The 25,015-nt window shown below is 47.1% G+C and overlaps 1 protein-coding gene across 2 annotated transcripts in view; it reads right to left on the reverse strand.

Moving 5' to 3' along the window:
• The window catches only part of CCSER1 (coiled-coil serine rich protein 1), a 1,054,165-nt gene extending 1,041,532 nt beyond the window's left edge, over positions 1-12,633 (reverse strand). For both annotated transcript variants that reach the window (XM_074993602.1, XM_074993603.1), the window contains exon 1: positions 12,392-12,633. The gene's annotated coding sequence lies outside the window, so the exon portion shown is untranslated. The remainder of the gene's footprint in view (positions 1-12,391) is intronic.
• Between the last annotated feature and the right edge of the window lie 12,382 nt (positions 12,634-25,015).

Below are 25,015 nucleotides of genomic sequence, written 5' to 3' on the forward strand. Positions count from 1 at the left end.
TTATAGTGAAAAGGCAGCTTGTGGATGACAGGTATTTCTGGGTATTGCTCCAAGAGGAAAATGTTAAGGTTGCATAGACATTTACCTTAACTCTATATTTATTGGTTTTGAAAAAATTTGTAGGACTCACCATTCTGAAAGGGCACAAGCAATCAACAGCAACCTAAACTCTACATTTACAAAAGGTATTTTTGCCATTTCACAGGCTGTGATCCTGCCATTGCACTGACCCTTACCTAGAGTATTCAGTAACAGAGAGGAAGACGTGCTAGTCTAAACACTATCAAAACAAAAAGCAGTCAAGTAGCACTTTAAAGACTAGCAAAATAGTTCATTAGGTGAGCTTTTGTGGGACAGACCCACTTCTTCAGATCATAGTCTGGTCTGGCTATGGTCTGAAGAAGTGGGTCTGTCCCACGAAAGCTCACCTAGAGTATTCAGTGAGTAAGGACTTCCAGACTGAGTCAAAAGAATTTGGTTTATAACAGCTTCTGGCCTGGGAAATCCAAAAATCATCTGAGCAGAGTATTCTGCTTAATTTACTTTGATAAGAAAAGGTTAACCCTGGAGAAATAAAAATAATAAATTCAAGGATTCTTTCTTCCACTGCCACATGTAATTGTTGCCATTGTCATAGAGTTATTAAATCCCTCTGGTAAAGTTCTAAGTAATTATAGGTTTGATGTGTCTGGAAAAGTAAAATGTCCCTTCAAGCACAAACTTGACTGCATAAAAATAGCTTATTACTGGTCAAGAAGAAAAAATGAGACACACACACACACCTATACTAATACTTCCACATTGCAACAGAAACCAATAAAATAGGCTTAAGGCACAGCTACAGTAAGATGAGAATAGAAACAAACATACCAACACCAGCAATTCTAGTTTTAAGAGTTTCAACATCTATAAAAGACTTTGTTGTACTCACTGCTGTGGTTTATTCTGGCTGAGATTTCCATTCCAATACGCAGCTGAATTTTGTTTTGATTTGCACTCAAATATGCCAAATGTTTTTGCAAGAATGCAGGAATACACACTTGTCTGTTAGAGTAGGACCAGGCTCATTTTATGTGCAAATATGCTACTCGAATAGTGCACAGTACAGTATTCTGCCCAACTGGTGCTGAAAATAAGTAATCACATAAGGAAACAAATCTTGTGTTCACACTAAACAGAGGTGAATATTCCTTTTGTTTTTTTTTGCAGTGGGGGCGGGGCGGGAAGCTTTTTTTTACCCTCTAGAGAAAACACCTTCAAAATGTATTAGGTATCTTACTCCATTCATGCCTCCTGATTGGGCAAAGTCACAGGCAAAGGAAATAAAGACAGGATGGGTGCAAGTTATGTACCTGGCTTTTCCACACCCAGTGGAAGGCCCCTCTGGGATCTTGCCAGCCCTGGCATAACCATCCCCGGTCTTGCTGCCCACTGTCCCCAGCGTCCAGGCCACCAGCCTTGGAGGCTCCACTGCTGCATGGTGTCCCACTACCAGCCTGTGGCTCCATAGCAGCCTTTGGCTGTGCTTAGGTTGACAATTCACCTGGACCAGACACCATTTGCTGCAATGGCGTTTGATCCAGCTGGGCCTGGAGAGTTAGCAACCTTACGTGTGACCCCAGCCCGGGACAGTGAGAGAAACAAACTGGTGGGAGGGGACACAACTCAGCATCCCTGCCTTAAAAATAGTTCCAGCACCACTGGACATAGTGGAGAGGGAGGTCACTTGATTGAAATTTCAGCACTGAAAATGACAGTTCAGCTTCTCTAGAGATTTATATGCCCCCAAACTAACAATCCCAGGATTTACTTCTATTCTTACTGTTACCTGAGTAACAATCATTAAAAGCGATTGCTTCATCTGGATTATTTTTGCACTATTTTATTACACACTCACTTCTGATCTATAAATTAAGAATTGTCCTTTCTATTGCACAAATCACTTGCAGTAACAATGTGAAGATTTCTCCTGCACCCTTATATTAGTTGTTTGCATTGCTATTAATCTTAACAATAACAAACCATACTTGTTGGGGACCCTGTTCTGAAAGAAATCTTTCCTCAATTCCCCTCAATACCACTGTAATTACATAAATATTCAAGAACGATGCTCCAAACCAGTCTGTTTCCTCACCCTTCTCACAAATGGAACTCCATGAAAACCCTGATCTTCCTGCATCCAGGATTCTCTACACCAACAGATGAGGGCAGATTTTACTGACCAATGAATCTTGACCCATCTGTGCATGCTGAAAAATTAACAATGTTTTGTAGAGCGACTAAGTGAAAGAGAGACAAAAGCCGTTCCATCCTCTCCATGGCTCTATCAGGCAGTTCATTCCACTAGCAACATCAACAGCACACACTATCAAAGGGCCTCTGTATCCCCGTTTACCCAGCATTTCTGACCACCTTAAACATGATTAGTGCGCTAGCTTGTGCACGTTTCCATTATCTCCATTAAAATGTTATCTAAAGCCTACATATTGTCCCACATGATTTGGGGATACATTGCCTCAATATATACCCAAAGGACATATGAACAGTGATGATTAATACATATAATGGCATTCGGAGGAGGACGGGTGGAGGACCGACAGTATCAGCATGCCAATTCCTTTGTATGAATTGCACATCATGTCCAGTTCATCATCATGAATTCAACTGGCGTTTTACACACAAAAAAGAACTCACTTTTTACAGTTAAGCTGTAATGAAACTGGTTAACCATGGCCACCAAAGGGATTGCTATTGTTGTTCTTGCTTTAACAGGTGGCTGCATAATATAGTATGATTAACAGAAGAAATGTTTTGTTTTTGGAGTGACTGAGATGTCAGGGGTCGGCACTGCTAAACACTGCTACAAGGTGACATGAGCACAGGTCAGTGTCACTATTTAAGACTGTGTGTCAGATTAAGATATGGTTTAAACTACACCATAGCAGATAGGTGCAGGAAACATATTTCATTGATTTAATCACACATTTACTCAAGTCTTAACTTCACTAGGACATCTGAATTAGTAAGACAGACCACATAATAGCAGACTTTTTCTAATCAAAGAAGTTCTGTTAGGTCATAGCAGTATGGTAGACTGAAATCAAGAGGGGGGTCCCATGAATAGAAGTACGATGGGAAAAAGCACAAGGATGGGAATGGGAGACCATCAAGACTCAAACTGTTTTGAATTGGTAAGTACACAGATCTTGTCAGTAGAAGGCCCGATCCTGCTCCCGTTCAAATCAACAGAAGTTTGCAGTTTGTATCACTGTGAACAGAACCAGGTCAAAAGGACTGATGAAAACACTTTGCACAGTGCAAAATATATGTTATAAGACTTATTTGCTTCTTTGTTTTACATGTTAACTATGCAATGTATCTGTCTTACTCTTTTTACATAAATTCTAATATTTAACACATAGGACATATTTCTATTACTTACATATAAAGGCGTGCACGGACTGAATCAAATACCCTTCAGATTTAAAAAAAATCACAATAACTAGTCATACAATCATAAAAGATTAAGGTAGCTTCTAAATCCAGAGGATCACTGAGTCCAAACCATTGCTCAAAGCAGAACCAACCCCAACCTTAAGCTCACCTGCCTCTAAGATGAATGAGAGAGCAACCTTATAAAAACATAGATAGGTAAGGCTGGACCTTAGCGAGGTAAAACTTACACAGTGCCTTTGAAGTTAATGGAGTTATACTGATTCAAAACATCTGAGGATGTTTAACTGATTTCACAAGACAAAGTACTTCCAATACACTTTCAGTATTCATCAAGACAGACATAGCACTGCCATTATACTTTCCGAATGTACACACTGCAGTGCCCAGAATATAACACTGACAGAATTAAAAGACAAACTATGGGTTTTAAACACCTGCAATCTGAAAAAAAATCACATCTAACTTTCAACAGACCACTAAACATCATGCATGAGTTGGAAAAAAACCCTCCCTGTTAGATTTCATTATTACTGATATGCTGGTGCTTTACAAAAATCAAGTAATAGCAAAAATAAATAAATAAATAATGATGGTGGGAAAATCCTTCCCCTCACTCACGCTTCCTTTATTCTGGAAAATAACAAATGTTTTTAATCAGAGAGGTAGCCATGTCAGTCTGTATCTTCGAGTATGACAAGAAGTCCTGGGGCATCTTACAGACTAACAGCTATTTTGCAGCATAAGCTTTCGTGGGCAAAGACCCACTTTGTCAGATGCATGAGTGTGGGGGTTGGTTCCAGAGGGGTATGTAAAGAGTGGAGTCCCAGAAAAAGAGAGGGCCAGAGCTGACAAGGTCTGTTCAGCAAGGTGGAAATGGCCCATTATCAATAGCAGGTATCAAAAGAGGCAAAAAGAAGTCAAATCAGACAGGGGGATAAGAGTCATAGAGTCTCATGGGGAGATCTTAACACCCAGGGCAGAGAAGCTGCCTTTGTAAGCTGCGAGCCACTCCCAGTCTCTGTTTAATCCTTGGTTAATGGAGTCAAATTTGCAAATAAATTGTAGCTCAGAGATTTCTCACTCCATTTGATTTTTGAAATTTCTTTGTTTTAGGACTGCTACTTTTAAATCTGTTACTGAGTGTCCAGGCAGACTGAAGTGCTCTCCTACAGGTTTCTGTACATTACCGTTCCTGATGTCTGATTTATGTCCATTTATTCTTTATGTGGAGGCCATTCATTTTGGACAATGTAAATTGCAGTGGGGCACTGCTGGCACATGATGGCATATATTATATTAGTAGATATGCAGGTAAAGCAGCCCCTGATGGTATGGTTGATGTTAGGTCCTGTGATGATATCACTGGTGTAGATATGTGAACAGAGTTGGCAGCGAGGTTTGTTGCAGGGATTGGTTCCAGGCTTAGAGTCACTGTTTTGTGATCCATAGTGGCTGGTGAGGATTTGTTTAAGGGTGGCAGGCCGTCTGTAAGCGAGGACAGGCCTGCCTCCCAAGGTCTGTGAGAGTGAAGGATCATTGTTCAGGATGGGTCGCAGATCACTGATGATGCATTGGAGAGGCCTTAGGTGGGGGCTATATGTGATGGTCAGTGGTGTTCTCGTTTTCCTTGAGAGGCCTATCTTGTATCAGGTGGCTTCTGGGTACCTGTCTGGCTCTGTCAATCTGTTTCCCCACTTCCTTAGGTGGGTATTGTAGTTTGAGGAAAGCTTGGTGAAGGTCTTGCAGATATTTGTTTCTGTCTGATGGATGAGAGCAAATACGGCTGTACCTTTGTGCCTGGTTGTATACAATGGATCGTGTCGTATGCCCTGGATGGAAGCTGGAGGCATGTAGATAAGCACAGCAGTCCATGGGTTTTCAGTTCAGGGTGGTATTTATGTGACCATCGCTCATCTGCACAGTAGTGTCCAGGAACTGAATCTCTTGTGTGGACTGGTCCAGGCTAAGGTTGATGGTGGGGTGGAAATTGGTGAAATGTTTTGGCTGAAACTTTCCAAAAAACCCTGTCTTGGATATTGTGAAGACAAATGCAGTAATGAATGTGAAGTTCTCAGATACAGTAAACCGTTGACATACTTGCACGTAACTCACTTTAACACTAGTTAAGCACAACCTGATGCTGCTCTGCAGCCCCTTCTCCCAGCCTCACGGCTGTCAGTCTAACAGCTGCACCAGTAGGGGAATGCAGGGCGAAGGCTTTTAGCAGCTGAGGGCAGCTAGGAGAGCTAAAAGCCTTGCCCCTGCCTTCCACGAGCAGCCTGGCTGTCAGGCTGATGGCCTCACTGCTGGGAGAAGGCAAGGAGAAGCAGACAGGAAACTGACCACATCTGTTGGGCTGTTCATTTTCCTGGATCCAGAAGTGGAGGGGAGCTGGGAACCAAGTGGCAGCCTAGTTCCCATCTCCCCCTCAATTTGTGAGAAGATTTGAGGTATGCAGGGCTTGCAGGAGCACAACCTGCACATAACTGGAGGGTATACTGTATTGTAGGTACAGGAGTCAGGTATGTATCTTAAATAGATGGCTTTAGATCTGAATACACCAAGTTATCTTCAATCAAGCGTACAAGATATACTATTGATGATGGAGTCATGTCTATTGTGGGGTGCTGATACATTCCCATACATATTATCAGTCTGACCTAAAATACTGCAGAAAATGTATTAAGTACAAAATTCTGAAGATATATTTTGCCATATATTTACATACCTGATTATAATCAAATTATATGTGCTGAGGCTCATATTATACATTGGTAGTTTATTTAGTAGTTCCAGCTCAATTAATTTGTGAAAGAATCACAAAATGCACTGAGTACACAGGTTTTAATGCAAAAATATTCACAATTTCTTTACTCCTCTTCCTTTAAAAAGAATCAGGATTTCCTTACATTTACAAGTTGAGGCTCTCTAATCAAGAACTCTCTCGTCCAGCAAACTCTGCAATCCGGCATGATTTTAGTTAGCCAGACAATCACCTATCATGGTTGTGGCCAAGTTTCCCATGGCCCCATAAAGTTTGTGTACCAGTACCAGTCCTGGCTCTCAGTGTTCTGTGCTCTGATTTAGCTGTAATTTACCCCTAAATGTCTTCGAGCCCAGTCAGCAGCGGAAATATTGCTCATGTGCTAGGAAATATTGACCTCCCATATTCTGGCAAATTCTCTCATCCAGCACCAGTCAGGTCCCAAGGGTGCTGGACAAAAGAGGTCCAACCTGTATTATGTTGTCCTATCTCCCTGCAGTCCTATTTCTCAGAGACTAAACTTAGATTTTATTACAAAATAACTGTATCATATACAGGACTGGTCAGGGTGCTGTTAAAGACAATGGTCTTGTGTACAAAGCAAAAGCATTTTCTTACTGTCCAACAGGGAAATTAGACTATAGTCGTCAAAGTATACGTGAACTGATATTATCTAAATGATACACTGATATACAGCAGAAAGGACAGCAGGGAAAAAGCAATAAATAAAAATACCTATACATTTAACTAGTTAGTAACTCTGCTGTTATTTATTAAATTGCATGTACATTATGCAGATGTACTTCAATGATCCCAGAGTTATAGGCCTTACTGAAGCATATGGGTATAAGTGAAATGATACAAGTACTAATCACACTATGGATACCATTTTAAGTGCTCATAAAAGCAGCATTTCAAAGTCATATCACAAAGCTAATATTCTGAAATAGCTAAAATTTACCACACAAGTCTAGTTAGGTTTATTAATATCGCATCTTAGCCTTAAGCCATAGTCCACAATAAATTGAAGATAATTTTAAAATCATCACTACAGGATGCATATTTTAAGAAGCAGAAAATAAAGCACATTATGTTACCATTGTAGAAAACTGCCAAATGAATCTAATACAGGAAGTGTGTTGTTGTCAGATCCATGTTATATTTCAGGATACAACACTGGGCCCTAAAACTGCAAACACTTCTGCACATACTTAGCTTCATGCTCCGCAAATACCCCTTTGATGACAAACTACTTACACAGGTTGAAACTCTCTAATCTGGCACTATCAGGACCCGACTGGTGTCAGACCAGAGGATGTTCCAGACCATGGGAGGTCAGTATTGTCTAGTAGCAGTCATTGTTTACTGGGCTCTTAGAGGAGTGGTAAATTAGAGCTAAATCGCAGCACAGAACACAGAGAGCCAGAACTGGTAGCTGTAAACAAACTTTATAGGACCACAGGAAACTTGGCCACACCCATAAGAAGTGGTCATCCTGCAAACTAAAATCATGCTGGATTACAATGATGCTGGCAAGAGAGTTCCAGATTAGAAAGGTTCAACCTGCAGAGTGAAATTCTGGTCCCATTCAAGTAAATGGAGATTTTGCAACTTAATTTTAAGTATTTGCACTGTACTATCCCTCTACATGTGTGTATTCCAATATTTTTTCAACATTTACCAATAAGTGTATAAAATAAAATGTCTCTCTGAAGCTTGTGTGTGCGCCACTCAGAGCCTGAAGCTCAATTATCTTGTAGCAGCACTTATTCATTTACTGCAATTTATACAACACAAAAATATTAATCTATTATTCTAAGAGGTCTGATACACCCAGTTGGGCTGTTCCATATGCACAAAGTCCCATTCACATCAATAGACTCTATACATATGAAGAGATTTGCACACATGGAGCAAATTTGTGACTGTAGTTACCAATAATCTGCAAAAACAAATCAACAAACAAACAATAAACAAATCAAAGACTTTTTTCCACAATAAATCCAATTCTGAAGCCCATGCTCATACAAAATCCACACTGATATCCCTGGGGTGTTCACTTAAGTGTGGACTAAATAAGAACTTTGGGAACGGGTCTGACAGAATTTACACTGTCTATATCAGAGCTTTGAGTGTGCGAAATAAAATGTTGGTGCAAATGTTTCAAACAAGATTCAAAATCTTGCTCAACGAAGAACTATCATAGGAAGAGAAACAAAATTGTTACTTAAAAATATTACCTTACCAATGTAGTATCTGCTTGGTCTCACAACATAAATGTAAAGAAAGCAGTCCTGTAGCACCATAAAGACTAACAATATTATTTATTACGAGATGAGCTTTCATGGGACATACCCATTTGTTCAGTTCTGGAAACTTATTGAGAGAAAAAAAAATGAAGAATCAGCTAAATAGGAGGGAAAGAAGGGGAAGAGAAAAAAGCCTCTGCAAGTGTCTATTAATAGATATTTGCACAGGTTTTTTCTATTCTCTTATTCTCTTCCTCCCCTCCCTCTTTCCCCCTCAACCTCCCGTCCATTTAGCTGATTCATCCGGTTTTTCTCTCTCATTTCTCTCCCAGTTTTGTTTGTTATCATTTTTTTTCTCTCAGTAATTCTCCAGATCTGAAGAAGTGGATTTTTCCCGCAAAATCTCATCACCTAATAAATACTATCAAAACAAAAAGCAGTCAAGTAGCACTTTAAAGACTAGCAAAATAGTTTATTAGGTGAGCTTTCGTCGGACAGACCCACTTCTTCAGACTATATCCTGACCAGCTGGTGTGGATATGGTCTGAAGAAGTGGGTCTGTCCCACGAAAGCTCACCTAATAAACTATTTTGCTAGTCTTTAAAGTGCTACTTGACTGCTTTTTGTTTTGATAGTGTATAGACTAGCAAGGCTTCCTCTCTGTTACTAATAAATACTGTTAGTCTTTAAGATGCTACAGGCCTGCTTTCTTTGCTTGGTGAAGATACAAACTAACAGGGCGACGTCTCTGAGACTACTCACAACACATAGACATTTTTACAAATCAATAAATGGAGTCTCAGAAAAGTGAGGTGACTTCCACAATAGTGACAGTCAGAAACAGAACCCCAAGATACAAATCTATAGTCACTGTTCCCCTGTAGTGGTGAAAAAAGGCCTAAATATGTTAACACAGCTACATATAACTTCATACAAACACTGCCAGACAAGACCGAACCAGGTGATTTCTAACCTTGCTTATTCACCACCCGAAAATGAACATGGGGGGCAGGGCAGGGGGAAACAGCTCTGCTGAACAAACCCTTATGCAGGTGTTAAGCAAGAACTGCCAAGGTTGAATTCAACCCCAAACCTGTAGGCATGCCTTGGGATGTAATGCAGTCCCTCCTCAGCTTGAGACCTGTAAACTAGAATATCAGCTGTTTCCACTCTACATGATTTCATGGTCCTGCTTCCAGCTCACCTTCAAATATATCATATGCAGGATCTGCACCATGCATGGGAATTCAAGTCCTGTGATAGCGTACAGGACTCCACAAGGCTACCTTAAGAGGTCCTTATGCAGGCACTCTGTGTGCCACACAGGAATGCCATCCTGTGAGGCCCATATATAGACAGGCTTCCCATTGATTAGAATGAGTGGTACCCAAGTTGAACTGCATGACTGATCACACAACCAATCCTACTCTCATTAAAACCAGTGAAGATTTCCCAAATTCCTACTGTCTTCAGTGGGAGCAGGTTAGAGTACCCAGGTCCTCACTCTTTTCCCTGTGCTACCTACTTTTCGAACTGTACTAACTACTTGTGGACCTACCATAGAATGAGAGTTGCCACAGGCACCTTGTAACAAACAACAATCGCTCTGGGAGTCTGTGACAGTACCTGAGGCCTTCCTCTGTTTTTTAATCCAGGATGCAGTCAAGCCCCTTGGCTTCTGTTGGATAATATCATTTGAGATCAAGAGTAAAAGCAACTCCCATGCTAGAGATGCATATGTATTATTATCCATTATCATTAATAGTATACTTTCATCTGCATGATTACATATCCTGATGGTCTTCAGTTTTAACCGTATTTTGTTACAGAGACACAGTTACATATCCCATATGGAGCTGTAAAGTAGATGAAAAGCTTCCAAGACTACTAGGTAGAATGTCTTTGCTACCTAAACATTTTCAGGTTAATATTTCACTTTTATATAATCTTTAACTGATTTGGCAACATGTTCCTTTTCCCTCCTCTTTTTAAGTACAAGCAAGAGAAACTGTTTGAAACAGCTAGTAAACCTTCCTAGCTTCTTTCCCCTTTTGCCTCATGAGATTTTAAGCACTTCAAGTGCAATATAAACCAGACAGAAAAACATGTCTAGCCTAGAATCAGCTCTTCAAGGGAGCACTTTACAAGCTTCCCTTCCAGACACATCAGCTGTGAAAATATCTAAAGAGATGACTTGGTGGAAACAAATGATGGCTTTCTCCACAGTGGTTCCAAGCAACTAACTGAAAGGAAAGAGAGAGCTGTGAAGCGTGGATGACGGCAACCTTTCAGGAGCTTCTCTTCTCCACCAGAAAGGAAAAATATTCTCAACTCCACAGCAAGACAGCTCCTAGCACTTTGCATCCCTATTGCATCCACTCTGTGAGGCCTCTTGTGTGATTCAGAAAGAGAAAACAAAGCAGCAGAAATGTAGCACTTTAATGACTAACAAGACTAACAAAATGAGACCTGGCAGAGTGGATGCAGTGGGGATGTTCTGAATGACTCAAGGAGCTTGACAAAAGTCTCAAGTTTTCCTTCAGTACAGCCTCATGCCCTTTCTCCTAATTAAGGACTGTCCTCATGTTGTTACACTCTTTTTTGGACTTCTCTGAGGAAAGACAAAGTGCTAGGCACTGTCTTGCTGTGGAGATGAGAACAGTTTTCCTTTCTGGTGGAGAAGAGAAGCTCCTGAGAGGTCACAGTCATCCACGCTTCACAGCTCTCTCCTTCCTTTCAGTTTGTCTCTTGGAAACACCCTGGAGGAAGTCATTATGTTAATCTTTAAAGTGCTACATTTCTGCTGCTTTGCTTTGTTGGAGTACAGGCTAGCACTGCTACCTCTCTGTTACTATTCCGAAAGAGAAAAGCAGCCTCCTTCAACTCATGACTCAAAGGTTGGCCTCCCAGAGATGTCACACATAGTCAACTGACACCACCACAACCTCCTCATTGAAATATCTCCTCCACAAACCCCTTCTCCCTGAAATCCCCTGCTGCATATTGAATAATCATCATCATAATAATAATAATAATAATAAAGACAGGAGGAAAAGCCAAACTTAGAGCCTCTCTCGCTTCTCATTCATACAATGGGGAGGGTCTGGAAGGGCCCCACTGACATCTGCGGGACTTTGGTCAAGGGAAAAGCAACGTCCTCTGGCTCAGTCTTTGGAGCAGGACACGCTTCAGGCCAGAGCCCTGCTGAAGCTTCAGGTGTTGGACAGCGGGGAGAAGTGTCAGGACCAAACAAACAGCCCCTAGTAGCGCCGCCATTCCCCGGAGAGCCCAACGCCCCTGCCCTTGCGGAGGGCCAGAAACAGGCGTCTGCCCACCGCCGGCTGAGGGAGCAGCGGCCAAGGGGAGCGAAAGGGGACATGGGGCACGCTTGGCACGCCTGCGCCTCCCGCCCTCCCGCTCGCTGCCAAGCGCAGGAGTCTCTGCACCAGCCCCTCCACCCGCAGTCGCTTGTCCTCTGCCTCATCCGGCCGCCGACCTGCGGAGCGGAGCGCAGCGCAGCGCACCCAGGGCAGCGCGCTCTAGCGACCTCCTCCGCCGGCCGCTGCCACGGCCCCGGCTGCCTCCCCCCGCCGATCAGCTGGCCCGGCCCGGCCCGGATCTACCTGCAGGAGCCGAAGCGGCGCGGAGCAATGCCTCGCTTCCCTCCCTCCGCATTCCCGGGGGCGCGGAGGCAACACCCTCCTGCCACTCCCCCCCCCCATGCAACCGCAGCCCCCACACCATGGGGGCCCCTCCCTCCCTGCCTCCCACCCACCCAAACCCATGGCAGGAGCCCAGCAGCTGCAGCAGCGAGGCCTGGGCGGGCTCCCCCTGCCCCTGCTGCCCCCTGGGGGTCACCTGCCAGGGCAGGGAGCGGAGCGCCCCGCCCCGCCGCGGCAGAGGCACTGGGGAGAGGGACTACCTGGCTGGGCTCCTCCAGCGCCCCGGGAGCTCGGGCGCTGCTTGGGGACAGGCGCGAGTCCCCGCCTCGCCCCCCAGCTCCTCCTCCGCGCGCGGGCCGCTCCCCCCGCCGCCAGCCCTCGCTCGCTCTAGGGCTGATAATCCTCCCGGAGCCGGCGCTGCTCCGCCGCCAGCGCCGCCGCCCCCGCTGCCCAGGCAGGCATGTTGTTGCCGCGCGAGAGGCCGGATCGCCAGCCGGCTGTGTGCGCGGGGAGGGGAGGGGAGGGGATGCTAGGGCCGGGCCGGGGGAGGCGCTTCCCAGCGCGTCCGTGTGCGTTGCCACCTCCCTGGGCTGCAGCGCCCGGTCCCACCCCTCCCTCCGTGCCCGGCCCTGGGGAGGCGCGGGGGCGCCGCAGCCACACCGGAGCCGCCCGCTCGGGCTGAGCCGGGGGCTGGGAGGATTGAGGCAAGTTCTGCTGGCCGGGCGCGCGCCGCTGCAAGCCGCCTCTGCAGCCGGGCGCGCCCCGGGCTAAGCGGCCAGCCGGGGACTCGGCCCCGCCAGCTGCCCGGGAAGCCTGTTCAATGGCCTGTGGTGACGCTGAGGGTTCCACCGCCCTCCCCCCTTAGGTTCTTTGGGGGGATCGTGCCCAGCTAACGTGGCGCACCTAGCACCGGCCAGGGCCGTGACCCGGATTCAAACACACCGAAGCGTGGCGGCTTTAAGGCCCCCGCCCGCGAGTCTGAGCTGGTTGCAGTGGTGGCGATTCAGGGCTGGCAGTTGGAGAAACTCTTCTGAAGTCAGCCCAGGTATGCTGGGTTGACAGCCTGGCTCCGAGGGCGGCCAACAGGTGTGTGTTTGTTTTTCGGAGAGAGGAGGGCGTGGTTAGCAGGTCACATACTAGGGAAGCTTGTTTCTTTTTTGCACTTTTCTTTCTTGCTAACATGGATTGGCTCTGGCCTGCACAACTTGCTCCTGTGATTCATGCTTGTTCACATCTCTGGCTCCATTGATCGTAATTGGGGAGTGGTTTCCAACCTTCTTCTCCTCGATGGACTCTTACCATTTCAGAAGGAGGTGCAGGCCCCTTTCGACATCTTGAACAATAAATATATAAAGGGGCTATCAAAACAAAAAGCAGTCAAGTAGCACTTTAAAGAGTAGCAAAATAATTTATTAGGTGAGTTTTCGTGGGACAGACCCACTTGGGGTCTGTCCCATGAAAGCTCACCTAATAAATTATTTTGCTAGTCTTTAAAGTGCTACTTGACTGCTTTTTGTTTTGATAGTGTATAGACTAGCATGGCTCCTTCTCTGTTACTATAAAGGGGCTAGCTTGCGAGGTGGGAGTTCTGACACTGACTATGGTAAAAACAATGACAAGTCCTGTGGCAACTTATAGACTAACAGATTTTTTGGAGTATAAATTTTCGTGGGCAAAGACCCGCTTCGTCACGTGCATCATGTGTCATTCATCTGACGAAGCGGGTCTTTGCCCACAAAAGTTTATGCTCCAAAAATCTGTCTGTAAGGTGCCACAGAACTTCTCATTTTTGCAGATACAGACTTAACACAGCTACCCCTCTGATAATTGACTACAGTGATGTCAGGATTCTACTCCTAAGGTATCACTGTGAGATACAGATAACAGAAGAGTACTTTTTTGAAAAAACAAAGGAACCAAATCATGCTGCCTTTGCATAGGCAGTTCTCCCTTACATGCCCCCCCCACCCTTTGTAATGTAAGCAAACACTTGGAGGATTTGACACATACATATCACCAAGGGTATGTGCAATAAGTTGATTTAGATTAAAAAAAGATATCATGACAAATAAGTTCCACAAAAAAAAAGGAGCTTGATAAATATTTGGAGGTTAGGTCCATAGATGGCTATTAGCAAGGGGTAAGGTATGGTGCCTAGCCTTTTGTCGAAGGCAGGAGGTGGATGGCAGGAGAAAAATCGCTTGATCATTGTCTTCGGTTCACCTCCTCTGGGGCACCAGGCATTGGCTACTGTCGGCAGACAGGATACTGGGCTCGATGGACCTTTGGTCTGACCCAGTATGGCCGTTCTTATATATATTTCTCAGTACAGCTAGTTCATTTACTCATGCTTACTGCTATGGTCTCTCTTCTAAGATATATAATGAACTTAACCTGAAAGAACTCTGTTGTCTTTCTGCTGTCTTACTGTTACTGCTCTGTTCTGTTTCTTGCTAGTGCTGCAGAATACATCTGGAGTAAATAATGAATTCTGCAGTAAATCTTACAGAAAAGGTTGGAGCACATTATACAGGATGTGTAGTAATGGAACTTGGAATGTAGGAACAGAGGTAGAAGTCATTTAAGAAATCCCTCCTGCATCCTTATAAGACTGAAAACCCTTGGCTGACATTTCCTCAACAGAAACAGTTCAATGTAAAATTACATTTCTTTGCAGTTCACTAGATACAAACAAGAGCATGCACTACCCAGATAGTTTTAGTAGGAATCAAATCCCAATTCAGGAAAGCATTCGAGCATGTGCTTAAAGTTAGCCATGTGTTTAAATGCTTTGATAAATCAGCCCCCAAGTAAGAATCATCAGTTATTTCCTATACTGTCTCCCTGTCCTCGTGCATCCTTACATTTGAATAAAAAAATTTCTGTATGCCTCCCATGGGTTAACCTTACTTTGATAGCATATTGCTGTAAACCCACTTGAGTGCTGCCCTGAACAATGAGCATGTGTTATTAAGCAGCACTCCCAGACGTTCTTCAAGATGCTGCTTCCAACCACAGGCTCTGATTTGGTGGTGAGACAGGCAGACCAACCACAGCAAGCAACAAAGGTTGGACACATAATGGCAGCTTTATAAATGGTTAATCTTGTTCTACGTGAATGAAAGAAATCCTCGTCCTAATGTGATTAATCATCAAGCAGCCTCCACTTTAAAGTAGGTGTGTTGGTTGGAAACCAGTTGGGTAAGTGCAGGAAAGCAGCTGGACATGCAACCTTTGGACACCCACATAAGCATATAACCCTGTTCTCTTCCCATCAGTTTTGCAATGATGTCACTGGAGAATCAGGCCCATTAAGTTCTTTCACTAGGATATGTCATCTTAAGAGAGAATTCTACATTCAGGATATGAAAATTCTCCCAAAAAAAAAGACAAAGACATTCTCACTAACCAACTGAGATGTTTTTAAAGCTTTTAAAAGAATTGGCATTTTTGATTCTCCTTTGTCCCCTTTCCACTTGGCTTGTCTTTAGTCATCATTCCCTTTTATCTCCTTTATCAACCCACTAGCTGTGTGCCTTACTTTCTACTACCCTCTGCTAATACACAGAACGATTACTTACCTCAAGGGTGAACAAACTTTTTACATTGGGCCCCACTTTTTGTCCATGAAATTAGTAGGATCTTCCCCCAAACCTGCCTAATATAATCCAAACTGATGGAAATTACGGTTATGTTCATAAGAAAAAAAATACCTTTAGCCATGTGTAGAAAAATAAGTATGTAAAAGGTAAAAACTTTATTAATCAGTGTATAAATGTGAATACACACACATACAAACAGTAACCTATTTCAGAATAATAATGGGATGGACAAGCTTGAGACCCAGCAGCTGATAATGCTGCACCCCCTCCTTATGAAGTTTCACACCCTCCAAGGTGGCCCACCCCCTACTTAGTGCACCCCTGACCTACATATAAGTATTGTGGTTCCTTAAGATATTCTAGCTCCATGTTGCAGCCTTGCAAATTTCAGAAATCTGTACATTCCTGTTTGCAGGAGGAAGATGCTGCCTGTGATTTAGCAGTGCATACTTTGAGGTTTGCCAACTAGTTGACAAATACAGTTGGAAATACAATGTATGATTCACTTGGAGATTCTCAGTGCCAAGATGGTTTGGCCTTTAGATGGCTGGAAATGGCAACAAAAAGGTGGCAAGACAACCAGAAAAGCTTAGTGCTATCGGCTGTGTCTACACATGCACGCTACTTCGAAGTAGCGGCACTAACTTCGAAATAGCACCCGTCGCAGCTACACGCGTCGGGCGCTATTTCGAAGTTAACTTCGACGTTAGGCGGCGAGACATCGAAGTCGCTAACCTCATGAGGGGATCGGAATAGCGCCCTACTTCGACGTTCAACGTCGAAGTAGGGACCGTGTAGACAATCCGCGTCCCGCAACGTCGAAATTGTGGGGTCCTCCATGGCAGCCATCAGCTGGGGGTTTGAGAGACGCTGTCTCTCCAGCCCGTGCGGGGCTCTATGGTCACCGTGGGCAGCAGCCTTTAGCCCAGGGCTTCTGGCTGCTGCTGCTGCAGCGGGGGATTCATGCTGCATGCACAGGGTCTGCAACTCGTTGTCGGCTCTGTGTATCTTGTGCTGTTTAGTGCAAGTGTGTCTGGGAGGGGCCCTTTAAGGGAGCGGCTGGCTGTTGAGTCCGCCCTCTGACCCTGTCTGCAGCTGTGCCTGTCACCCTTATTTCGATGTGTGCTACTGTGGCGTGTAGACGTTCCCTCGCAGCGCCTACTTCGATGTGGTGCTGCGCAATGTCGATGTTGAACATCGACGTTGCCAGCCCTGGAGGACGTGTAGACGTTATTCATCGAAATAGCCTATTTCGATGTCGCCACATCGAAATAGGCTACTTCGATGTAGGCTTCACGTGTAGACGTAGCCATCAAGACATTGTAAAAAGCTTATGAACGTCCACTATACAGTTTCTTCTCTTCCAGTTTGAGGGAGGTTCTAAGAAGAGAAATGGTAGGGTAAATGGTTCAGGTGGACGTGAATGCTCACTTTTTCTTTGCTTGGAACCATTTTTATTTTATCTCTTAGACTGGAACTCACTTACCATCCTCCCATTGTGTCAGTAAACTTACTTTAGGTCTAAACTGGGGTGTCAGATTCAGAGCCTGCAGAGCATTTCCACACTCTGGCCCGTATGCAGTCTCTGATTTGTCAGTCCTTTTTTCCATGATGACTGACATCTCTATCTCTCGCCTCTTTTTAAATCCTTTTGAGGATTTACGTCGTCACTTGCTGATCCCACCGCCGAAGAGACCGCTTCAGAAGGAGATGTAGATGAGGAGGCCTTTGGTGGTGATACCTAACGGTGGGCGTTATTTATTACACTCATCCCTCGCTATACGAGCACAATTGGTTCCTAACTTTTTGCTCGTAGGTGAAAACTCGTAAGACAGACACTAAATTCCTGTTAAAATACTTGTAAAAGATTCTGATTGGTTCCAAGTGCTGGGAGTAGCAGCAGGTGGCACTGCTTTTGAAAGGTAAGTGAACCTGGGGTAGGGAGGGGGTTAAAGGCTGAGGGCAGTTTGGGGCCATGAGCCGGGGGGAGGGGGCGAGATAAAACCTGTAGGCGGCTCAGGTGGAGGAGGTGGCGGCTTGTTCCTCCTGGCTGCAGCAGAGGTACATGTGGGGGTGGTGCGGGGTGCTGGTGGTGGTTTGGAACGAGATGGGGTGGGTGTTGGGAGCAGGCTGGGGGAATGTTGGGACTGGGGAGCGGGGCTGCGGATCTATCCATGCCCCAGCTATGGATCCCGCAGCCGGCTCGGCTCCAGCTGCAGGTCTGTGGGTCTTCCCGCCCCCTGGCCAGGGACCCTGTGGCCATCTCGGCTCCAACCATGGGGCTGCAGGTCTTCCCGCGCCCTGTCCAGGGACCCCATGGCCGGCTTGGCTCCAACCACAGGGCTGTGGGTCTTCCTGCGCCCTAGCCAGAGACCCCATGGCTGGAGCAGAGCCACCCACAGGGCTGCCAGACTCGCCGTCTCCCTGCTGGGGCCCTCGCAGGGCTGCCGGTCTCTCTGCCCCCGCAGCGGGGACCCAGCAGCTGGCTCATATTAGCAGGGGAAGTTCACTTGTCTAGTGAACATTGGTAGGTATGTCCCCCTCGTTTTCATGAGTACTCATAAGTAAAGTACTCATTAAATGAGGGATGAGTGTATTTTTACAAATGTAGCATATCAGAGCCCTACTTGTGATAGGTTGTTCTGCACTAACACAGTACAAAAAGATGGACACATAGCACTTACTGCCTGCTCTGCTCTTGCCTCCAGTTCCTCCTGGTACTCCAGAAGTGGTTGCCTCACCAGAGACACTGGCCAGGAGAGTCACCCCTTTTGCTTTCTTGAGTCAGGTGGAGACCGTCTTCTCAATGCATGAGATTATGAACCCCAGTAACCCCAACAGAGCAACTATGGGCATGCTATAGATGTATGGTTGCCTCATTGGTTACAGGCCAGTCCAATGCCAGTCTTGATGACTTGGTGAAGAAGCACTGCAGGAGAAGCTGGCTACTGACTTTGGATGGAAAACCCTCTCCTCTGCAGATGCAGAGAATCCATGACAATGAAGAGGAGGAATCTTTGTGTGGATCCTGTGCTCAGACTAGCTTCTGTCAGTGCTGGACTTCAGTGCAAGGAAGGCAGATGCCAGCTGTACTGCTGTTGATGTTGACAGCTAAGATTCGTGGCTGAAGCTCCATCTTCTGGAGCAATCTCTCCAGATCTCTTCATCAGATAAGCTTCAAGTTCCTGCTGCATCATCCAGTCAGGCAGTCAACACCACAGAACAGTGCAGAGAAGATTTGACTGAGAAAAGGCCTGCATTGAAGTCCAGCACTGACAGAAGTTACTCTGAACACAGGTTACACAAAAAAATTCCTTCTCTTGTTCTTTGGTGTTGATTGTCTGCTAGACTGGATGATGCAGCAAGAACTTGAAGCTTGTCTAATGAAGTGATCTAGAGAGATTGCTCTGGAAGATGAAGCTTCAGCCATGAATCTCACAACTTACACACCTAAGCAGAGCTCGATAGTCACAGCAAACATCTGGTTAGTATTCCTGATTCTCCTAGGTAGCGGAAGCACCCATGTGGACATTGCAGGATAGGCAGGGCTTCAACTGTGCATGCTCTCAGTCTGCTATGTTAGGGAATTCTGCTCTGTGTCAGGGTGAAAAGAGAGAAAAGCATCAACCTTGGCCTGGATGGGTAGATTTTATCACAGTAGTGCTAAGTCAAGATAATAAAAGTTGTAAAGGATTTTAGAAGATCTGTAGATGGTTTAGCCAAGGCTAAGAACTAATGGGTCAGACAAATGCTTGCCTAGTTATGTTTTGTTACTCCAGATGCTAAGAGGGAATGGAGGGAGGGTTGCAACTAACATGCCCTTTACAGTCTTCTAGAGGAACATGAAGAGACAAAGAACAGTGCTTTAAGGGACATTGCTATGCAAAAGGATCCTCACATGCATTAAGCAAGTGCATGTATATAGTGGGATTCCTTCCATTCTTCAAGAAACATCTGTTCGATGATAAACCAGTGTACTGCTCAGTCATACCCACTTTTACCTATGGATTATTAGCTTCTTGGGGCAAGGATTCAGTGTTTGACACAGTTGAGGTTCAATGATATTTAAACTTAATGTACCTTGTAATTTACTTTGTAGTAACCACAAATTATCTTTCGGGGTTTCTGATAAAATAATTTCCAGCTGAGAGTAGAAATCTTCCTTTACATCTTTATGTGTGTCCAGTGTTGATGCTCACAATAGTTGCCTGTTGGTTTTTGGTGAGCCTCAGTCGAAGTGTCATGAGCCACTCATTGTTGCCAACTGGCACCTTAGGAGCTTGTTCTTCGGAGCAAAGCCCACTCCATGCAACTGAGGTTCATCCAAAGCTGGACAACCTACAGACATCACTTGAGAATAATCACTAACACTGCCTCCACAAGTTCTTGAAGATCAAATGGGAAGACAGACACAGCTACATTAGTATTCTGGAAGAGGCAAAGACCCACCATTATCGAGACAATGATCATCCATCAGCAACTCTTCTGAAGTGTCCTTAGACTAGACCATCGCCTCCCAAAACAGATCCTGTTCTCTCAGCTGAAAGAAGGGTACTATAACATAGAAGGCCAACAGAAGCATTGCAAGCACTTGTGGAAGGATAACTTTAGGAAGTGCAATATTGACATTGGCACTTGGGAGCCATTTGCCCATGATCATTCAAAATGGAGAGAAAACCTACACAATGGTCCCTTGCCTGCTGGTGAGCTGAGGGGGACAAGAGGCACAAGAGGAAGGAGAAATTAGTTTTCAGGCATGGTCAAGAGCCTCCTGCAGTACCTGGAACTGTCCTCACTGAAATAGAACTTGTGGTTCAAAGATAGGCCTTCTTGGCCACCTGAGAATCCACAAGTCCCATGGACCATACTCAGCAACAAGTGACCACCATCATCATAATTAGAAGTTTAAAATACACTTCAGTGCACTCATGGAGGCAAGTGCTCCTTACCCTGCACAAGTTTACATTATTAAATTAAGCAAACTGCATGGATTTTTTTTTCTTTAAATAGCCCTGTAATGACTTGTCTGGCAGAAGCTTGAACTCTGGTGAATGTGTCCCTGCAGGCTTACATGAAAAGGCGGGGGCGCGGGACAGGGAAATCACCAATAATCATGGGCTGCATTATATTATTCATTTTAGCCATTAGGGATGTGTTTGATTCATCTTATTCTGAGTATTTCTATGTTTTCAACCAGCTGCAGACAGCTAATGCAGACATCATTACAATGCACCCTTCCTTAGCTAAGGTCCTAAAACAGTCATTTTGAGTGTTGGGATAGAGGGTAGAGTCAGGAGAGCAGTGGGAGATTGACTGGAAGAAAGGACTGAATTATTTTCTGTGTAATATTGTTGAGACCTGGGTTTGAGAATGGTTCACACGGGGACATGCAACTAGTACTCAGGTAAGGGAATGGAGGGGAAAGGATTCTTATTTAAAGAACTTAAAAGTCGTATGTTGAAAACCTTTTTCACTTTGCCACCACCGTAGTTATTGTCTACATACAGTCAAAAGCTGAAGCGTTTTAAACATAGCAGTATAGTTAAAGCAGTGCAACCAGCTGGTGTATCCTCCTTTATACCAATACAAAGATTACTTACAGAAGTACAGTTTATAGCCTTATGGGAAGGGAAGTAAGCTATAGTGGTATAAAATTCCTTTATACCAGTATAACTGAATCCATACAAGGGATTGTACTAATAAAATGTTATCTGTCTATATCAGTGAAAAACCACACCCATCACTGAAACAGTTCAGTATTACAAAAATTGTGTACACTGAATTTTCGACTCTGATCCTGCCAGGAGATCTGCATGAGAAGACCCCTGGGTCTGCCTAATAAGTATTTGATGCTTCATGTTGGTCCTGCTTGCATGAAACTCCTTGTAGGATCGAAGCCTTATATAAATCAGACATTAAAACAAGTACATGGGTCCACTCTGCTTGGACAGTAAACATTAGCATAGTTTCACTTTTCTTTCTAGCCTATTTTACTTTCTGCTCCTGCATGTTGTAATATTGGTTCTGAAATCTTGCCAGAGACTTTTTCATTTGTGTGTATAGCCGCATCTACACTAGCCGGCTATTTCGAAGTAGCCGTGCCAACTGCGAAATAGCGCCCGCCACGTCTACATGTGCTGAGCACTATTTCGAAGTTGAAATCAACGTAAGGCAACGAGACGTCGAAGTCGCTCTCCTCATCAGGAGATGGGAATAGCACCCTACTTCGACATTGAACATCGAAGTAGGGCATGTGTAGACGATCCGCATCCCACAACATTGAAATAGCGGGGTCCTCCATGGCGGCCATCAGCTGAGGGGTTGAGAGACTCTCTCTCCAGCCCCGAGCTCTATGGTCGCCGCATGCAGCAGTCCCTTAAAGCTCCCCACCCCCTTATTTCCTGTGCAGGAAGCTGAGATCTCATGCAGGCAGCAGCACAGCCACGTGCACAGCCTGCACGTCCCTCAGCAGCCCCAACCCACCACCCTGCACCACGTGGCATCCAGCCAGCTCCCCAAGTGCCCATGGGGCACCCCCCCGCCCAAGGGGACCCAGGGCTCCCAGCCTGCTAGCCAGAGGGGGAAGAGGCAGTGGGGCCCCTCCTGGACGGAGGCCGAGATCTGGGACCTGCTGGGGCTCTGGGGTGAGGAGGAGGTGCTCCAGGTAATGGGGAGCAAGAGGCGGAATGCGGATGCGTTTGCTCGGCTGGCCGAGGGCCTGGCTGCCCGGAGTCACCCTGCCCGCACTCCTGACCATGTCAGGAGTAAGGTAAAGGAGCTGTGGCAGGGTTACACCCGGGCCCGGGACACAGCCAGCTGATCTGGGGCCGCCCCCGCTACTTGCCCCTTTTACAGGGAGCTCAGGGCCATCCTGGGCCCCCGGCACACCTCCTCCCCACCAGCCACCCTTGACACATCGGCCAACGAGCCTCAGCAGGCCCCAGAGACAGAGTCCGCCCCAGAGGCCAGCCCTGCACCCCAGCATCCCCCCCAGGAGCCCACCCCTGGGACACCGGAGGAGGAGGAGGAGGCCTCCAGCGACGGGGGGCTCCAAATCGACCTCCCCTCCCGCAGCTCCAGCAGGGCATCTACCCAATGGGTGTGCCCCAACCTTGGGAGCGGACCATCAGGTATGTACCCCCCGGTGCACACCCCCAGGCTTAAGGGGCGGGAACAAGAGACATAACCAGGGCCCTCCACACACCCAGATGACCATGGCCCCGAGGACAGCAGTGGCATGTCCCTCAGAAGAGTCCATCAGCCCCTGCCCCCCAGCAGGACAGCACCATGCCCCATCCCTGGGGATGGGAGGAACAGAACCTAGTGTCCCCCGGGGGCGGGGCGGGGGTTGGATACCCATCAGCAGCAGCATCTCCAGGGGACGGGGATGGGAAACCAGCAGCAGAGGGGTGGAGGGACAAGGGCCACGGGTCAGGGCCCAGACTAACGGCTGTCTCCACTCTTCTTCCCCCCTCTGTTCCGCAGCTGCACAATCGGAGGGCCTGGAGAGCACCGGCGCGCCATCTGTGGTCCCAGAGAGCCCACCGGGGCCATCCCACCAGGCCAGCCCTTCGGCAGAGCATGGACCAGCCGCAGGGTGAGCCCAATAGCGGTGGAGCCATCTGCGGGCGTCCATGGACCCCCAGCTGCTTGCCACCCTCCGGCATCAGCTGGAGGTGTCCAAGCGGTGCCTGCAGGTGGAGGAGCAGCGGCTCCATCTCCAGGAGCGAGCGCTGCCCTGGCCCCAGGAGACTTGGGGGGCCTTCATGTGCACCTTCGAGGACATCACGTGGCACTTGGCCACCCCTGCCGCTCCGCCCGCCGCTCCACCCGCCGCTCCACCTGCCGTCCCTCCACCATCAGCTGGCCTGGGGCCTGCCACCGAGGGGGACCATGGGCCTCCGGACTCCGCCCGGCCCTATCTGCCGGTTCTCCCAGCCCCCATGCACCCTCGACAGGGCCTCTGGCCGAGACGTGGGTCACGCCCCCCAACACCAGGCGCAGGACAATAAGGGTGCGTGGCCGAGGACGTTGCCCCCCAAGGCCCTCTCCTTTGGACATATTCCCCCCATCTTTGAAAATAGTTTTTGTTCTACCCCTGTTTTGTACCTGCCCCCCCAAGTACATAGTTCCCCCCTTCTTCTTCTGTTATTAATTAATACAAGGTTGCACGGTTTTGTTTAAAAAAAATTCCATTTATTGCACAGAAGTGTGGGGGTGTGTGTGCTCTCGGGTTCTCTGTGGTGTGGACGTGGGGGCAGGGAGTTTTGTGGAGGATGGAGGGGTGCAGTGGGTGGCTCACCCGCAGCTGGCCCTGCCAGCGTTCACCCCACAGCCTGGTCAAAATGGGCCCGCAGGGCCTCCCGGACCCGGATCCCCTCAGGGTCAACCTGGCAACGGGGGGCAGTGGGTGGCTGGACGTCGGCCCTGCCAGCCTCCACAGCCCAGCCCTGGAAGAAGGCCTCTCCCTTGCTCTCCACCAGGTTGTGGAGTGCGCTGCATGCGCCCACAACCTGGGGGATGTTGGTGAGGCCTGCATCCAGGCGGGTGAGGAGACACCTCCAGCGCCCTTTGAGGCAGCCGAAAGTGTGCTTGACCACCTGGCGTGCATGGTTCAAGCACGTGTTGAACCGCTCCTGGCTGGCTGTGACATGGCCCGTGTAAGGGTGCATGAGCCAGGGCTGGAGGGGGTACGCCGCATCTGCAACGAGGCAGAGGGGCATGGTGGTGTCCCCCACAGGGATCTCCCGCTGGGGGACGTAGGTCCCCACCTCCAGCCGGCGGCACAGGCCTGAATTTCTGAACACCCAGGCGTCGTGGGTTCTGCCAGGACAGCCAACATAAATGTCCAAGAGGTGGCCCCAGCTGTCCACCAAGGCTTGGAGGACCATGGAATGGTATCCCTTCCTATTGAGCAAGCGTCCTCTACTGTTCTCCGGGGCACAGATGGGGATATGGGTCCCATCCAGAGCCCCAAAGCAATTTGGGAAGCCCAGGCTGGCAAACCCCGCGATGGCAGCATCCGGGTCCCCAAACCGCATGAGCCTGTGGAGGAGCAGGGCATTGAATGCGCGGACAACCTGCAGGGGAAGGACATGAGAGAGCACTGGTGAGGGGTGTGTCTGGCCCTCTCCCCTGGGCTCCTCCCCTCCCCCCAGGGCTCTCCCCCTCCAGGGCTCCCCCCTGGGCTCCCCTCCCCCGGGCCCTCTTACCTCCATGAGGACAGCCCTGACGGTGGCCTTGCTGATGCCAAACTGCTGCCCTACGGATCGGTAGCTGTCT

Source organism: Carettochelys insculpta, chromosome 4 (genome assembly GCF_033958435.1).
Source record: "Carettochelys insculpta isolate YL-2023 chromosome 4, ASM3395843v1, whole genome shotgun sequence".
Taxonomy (NCBI): Eukaryota; Metazoa; Chordata; order Testudines; family Carettochelyidae; genus Carettochelys; species Carettochelys insculpta.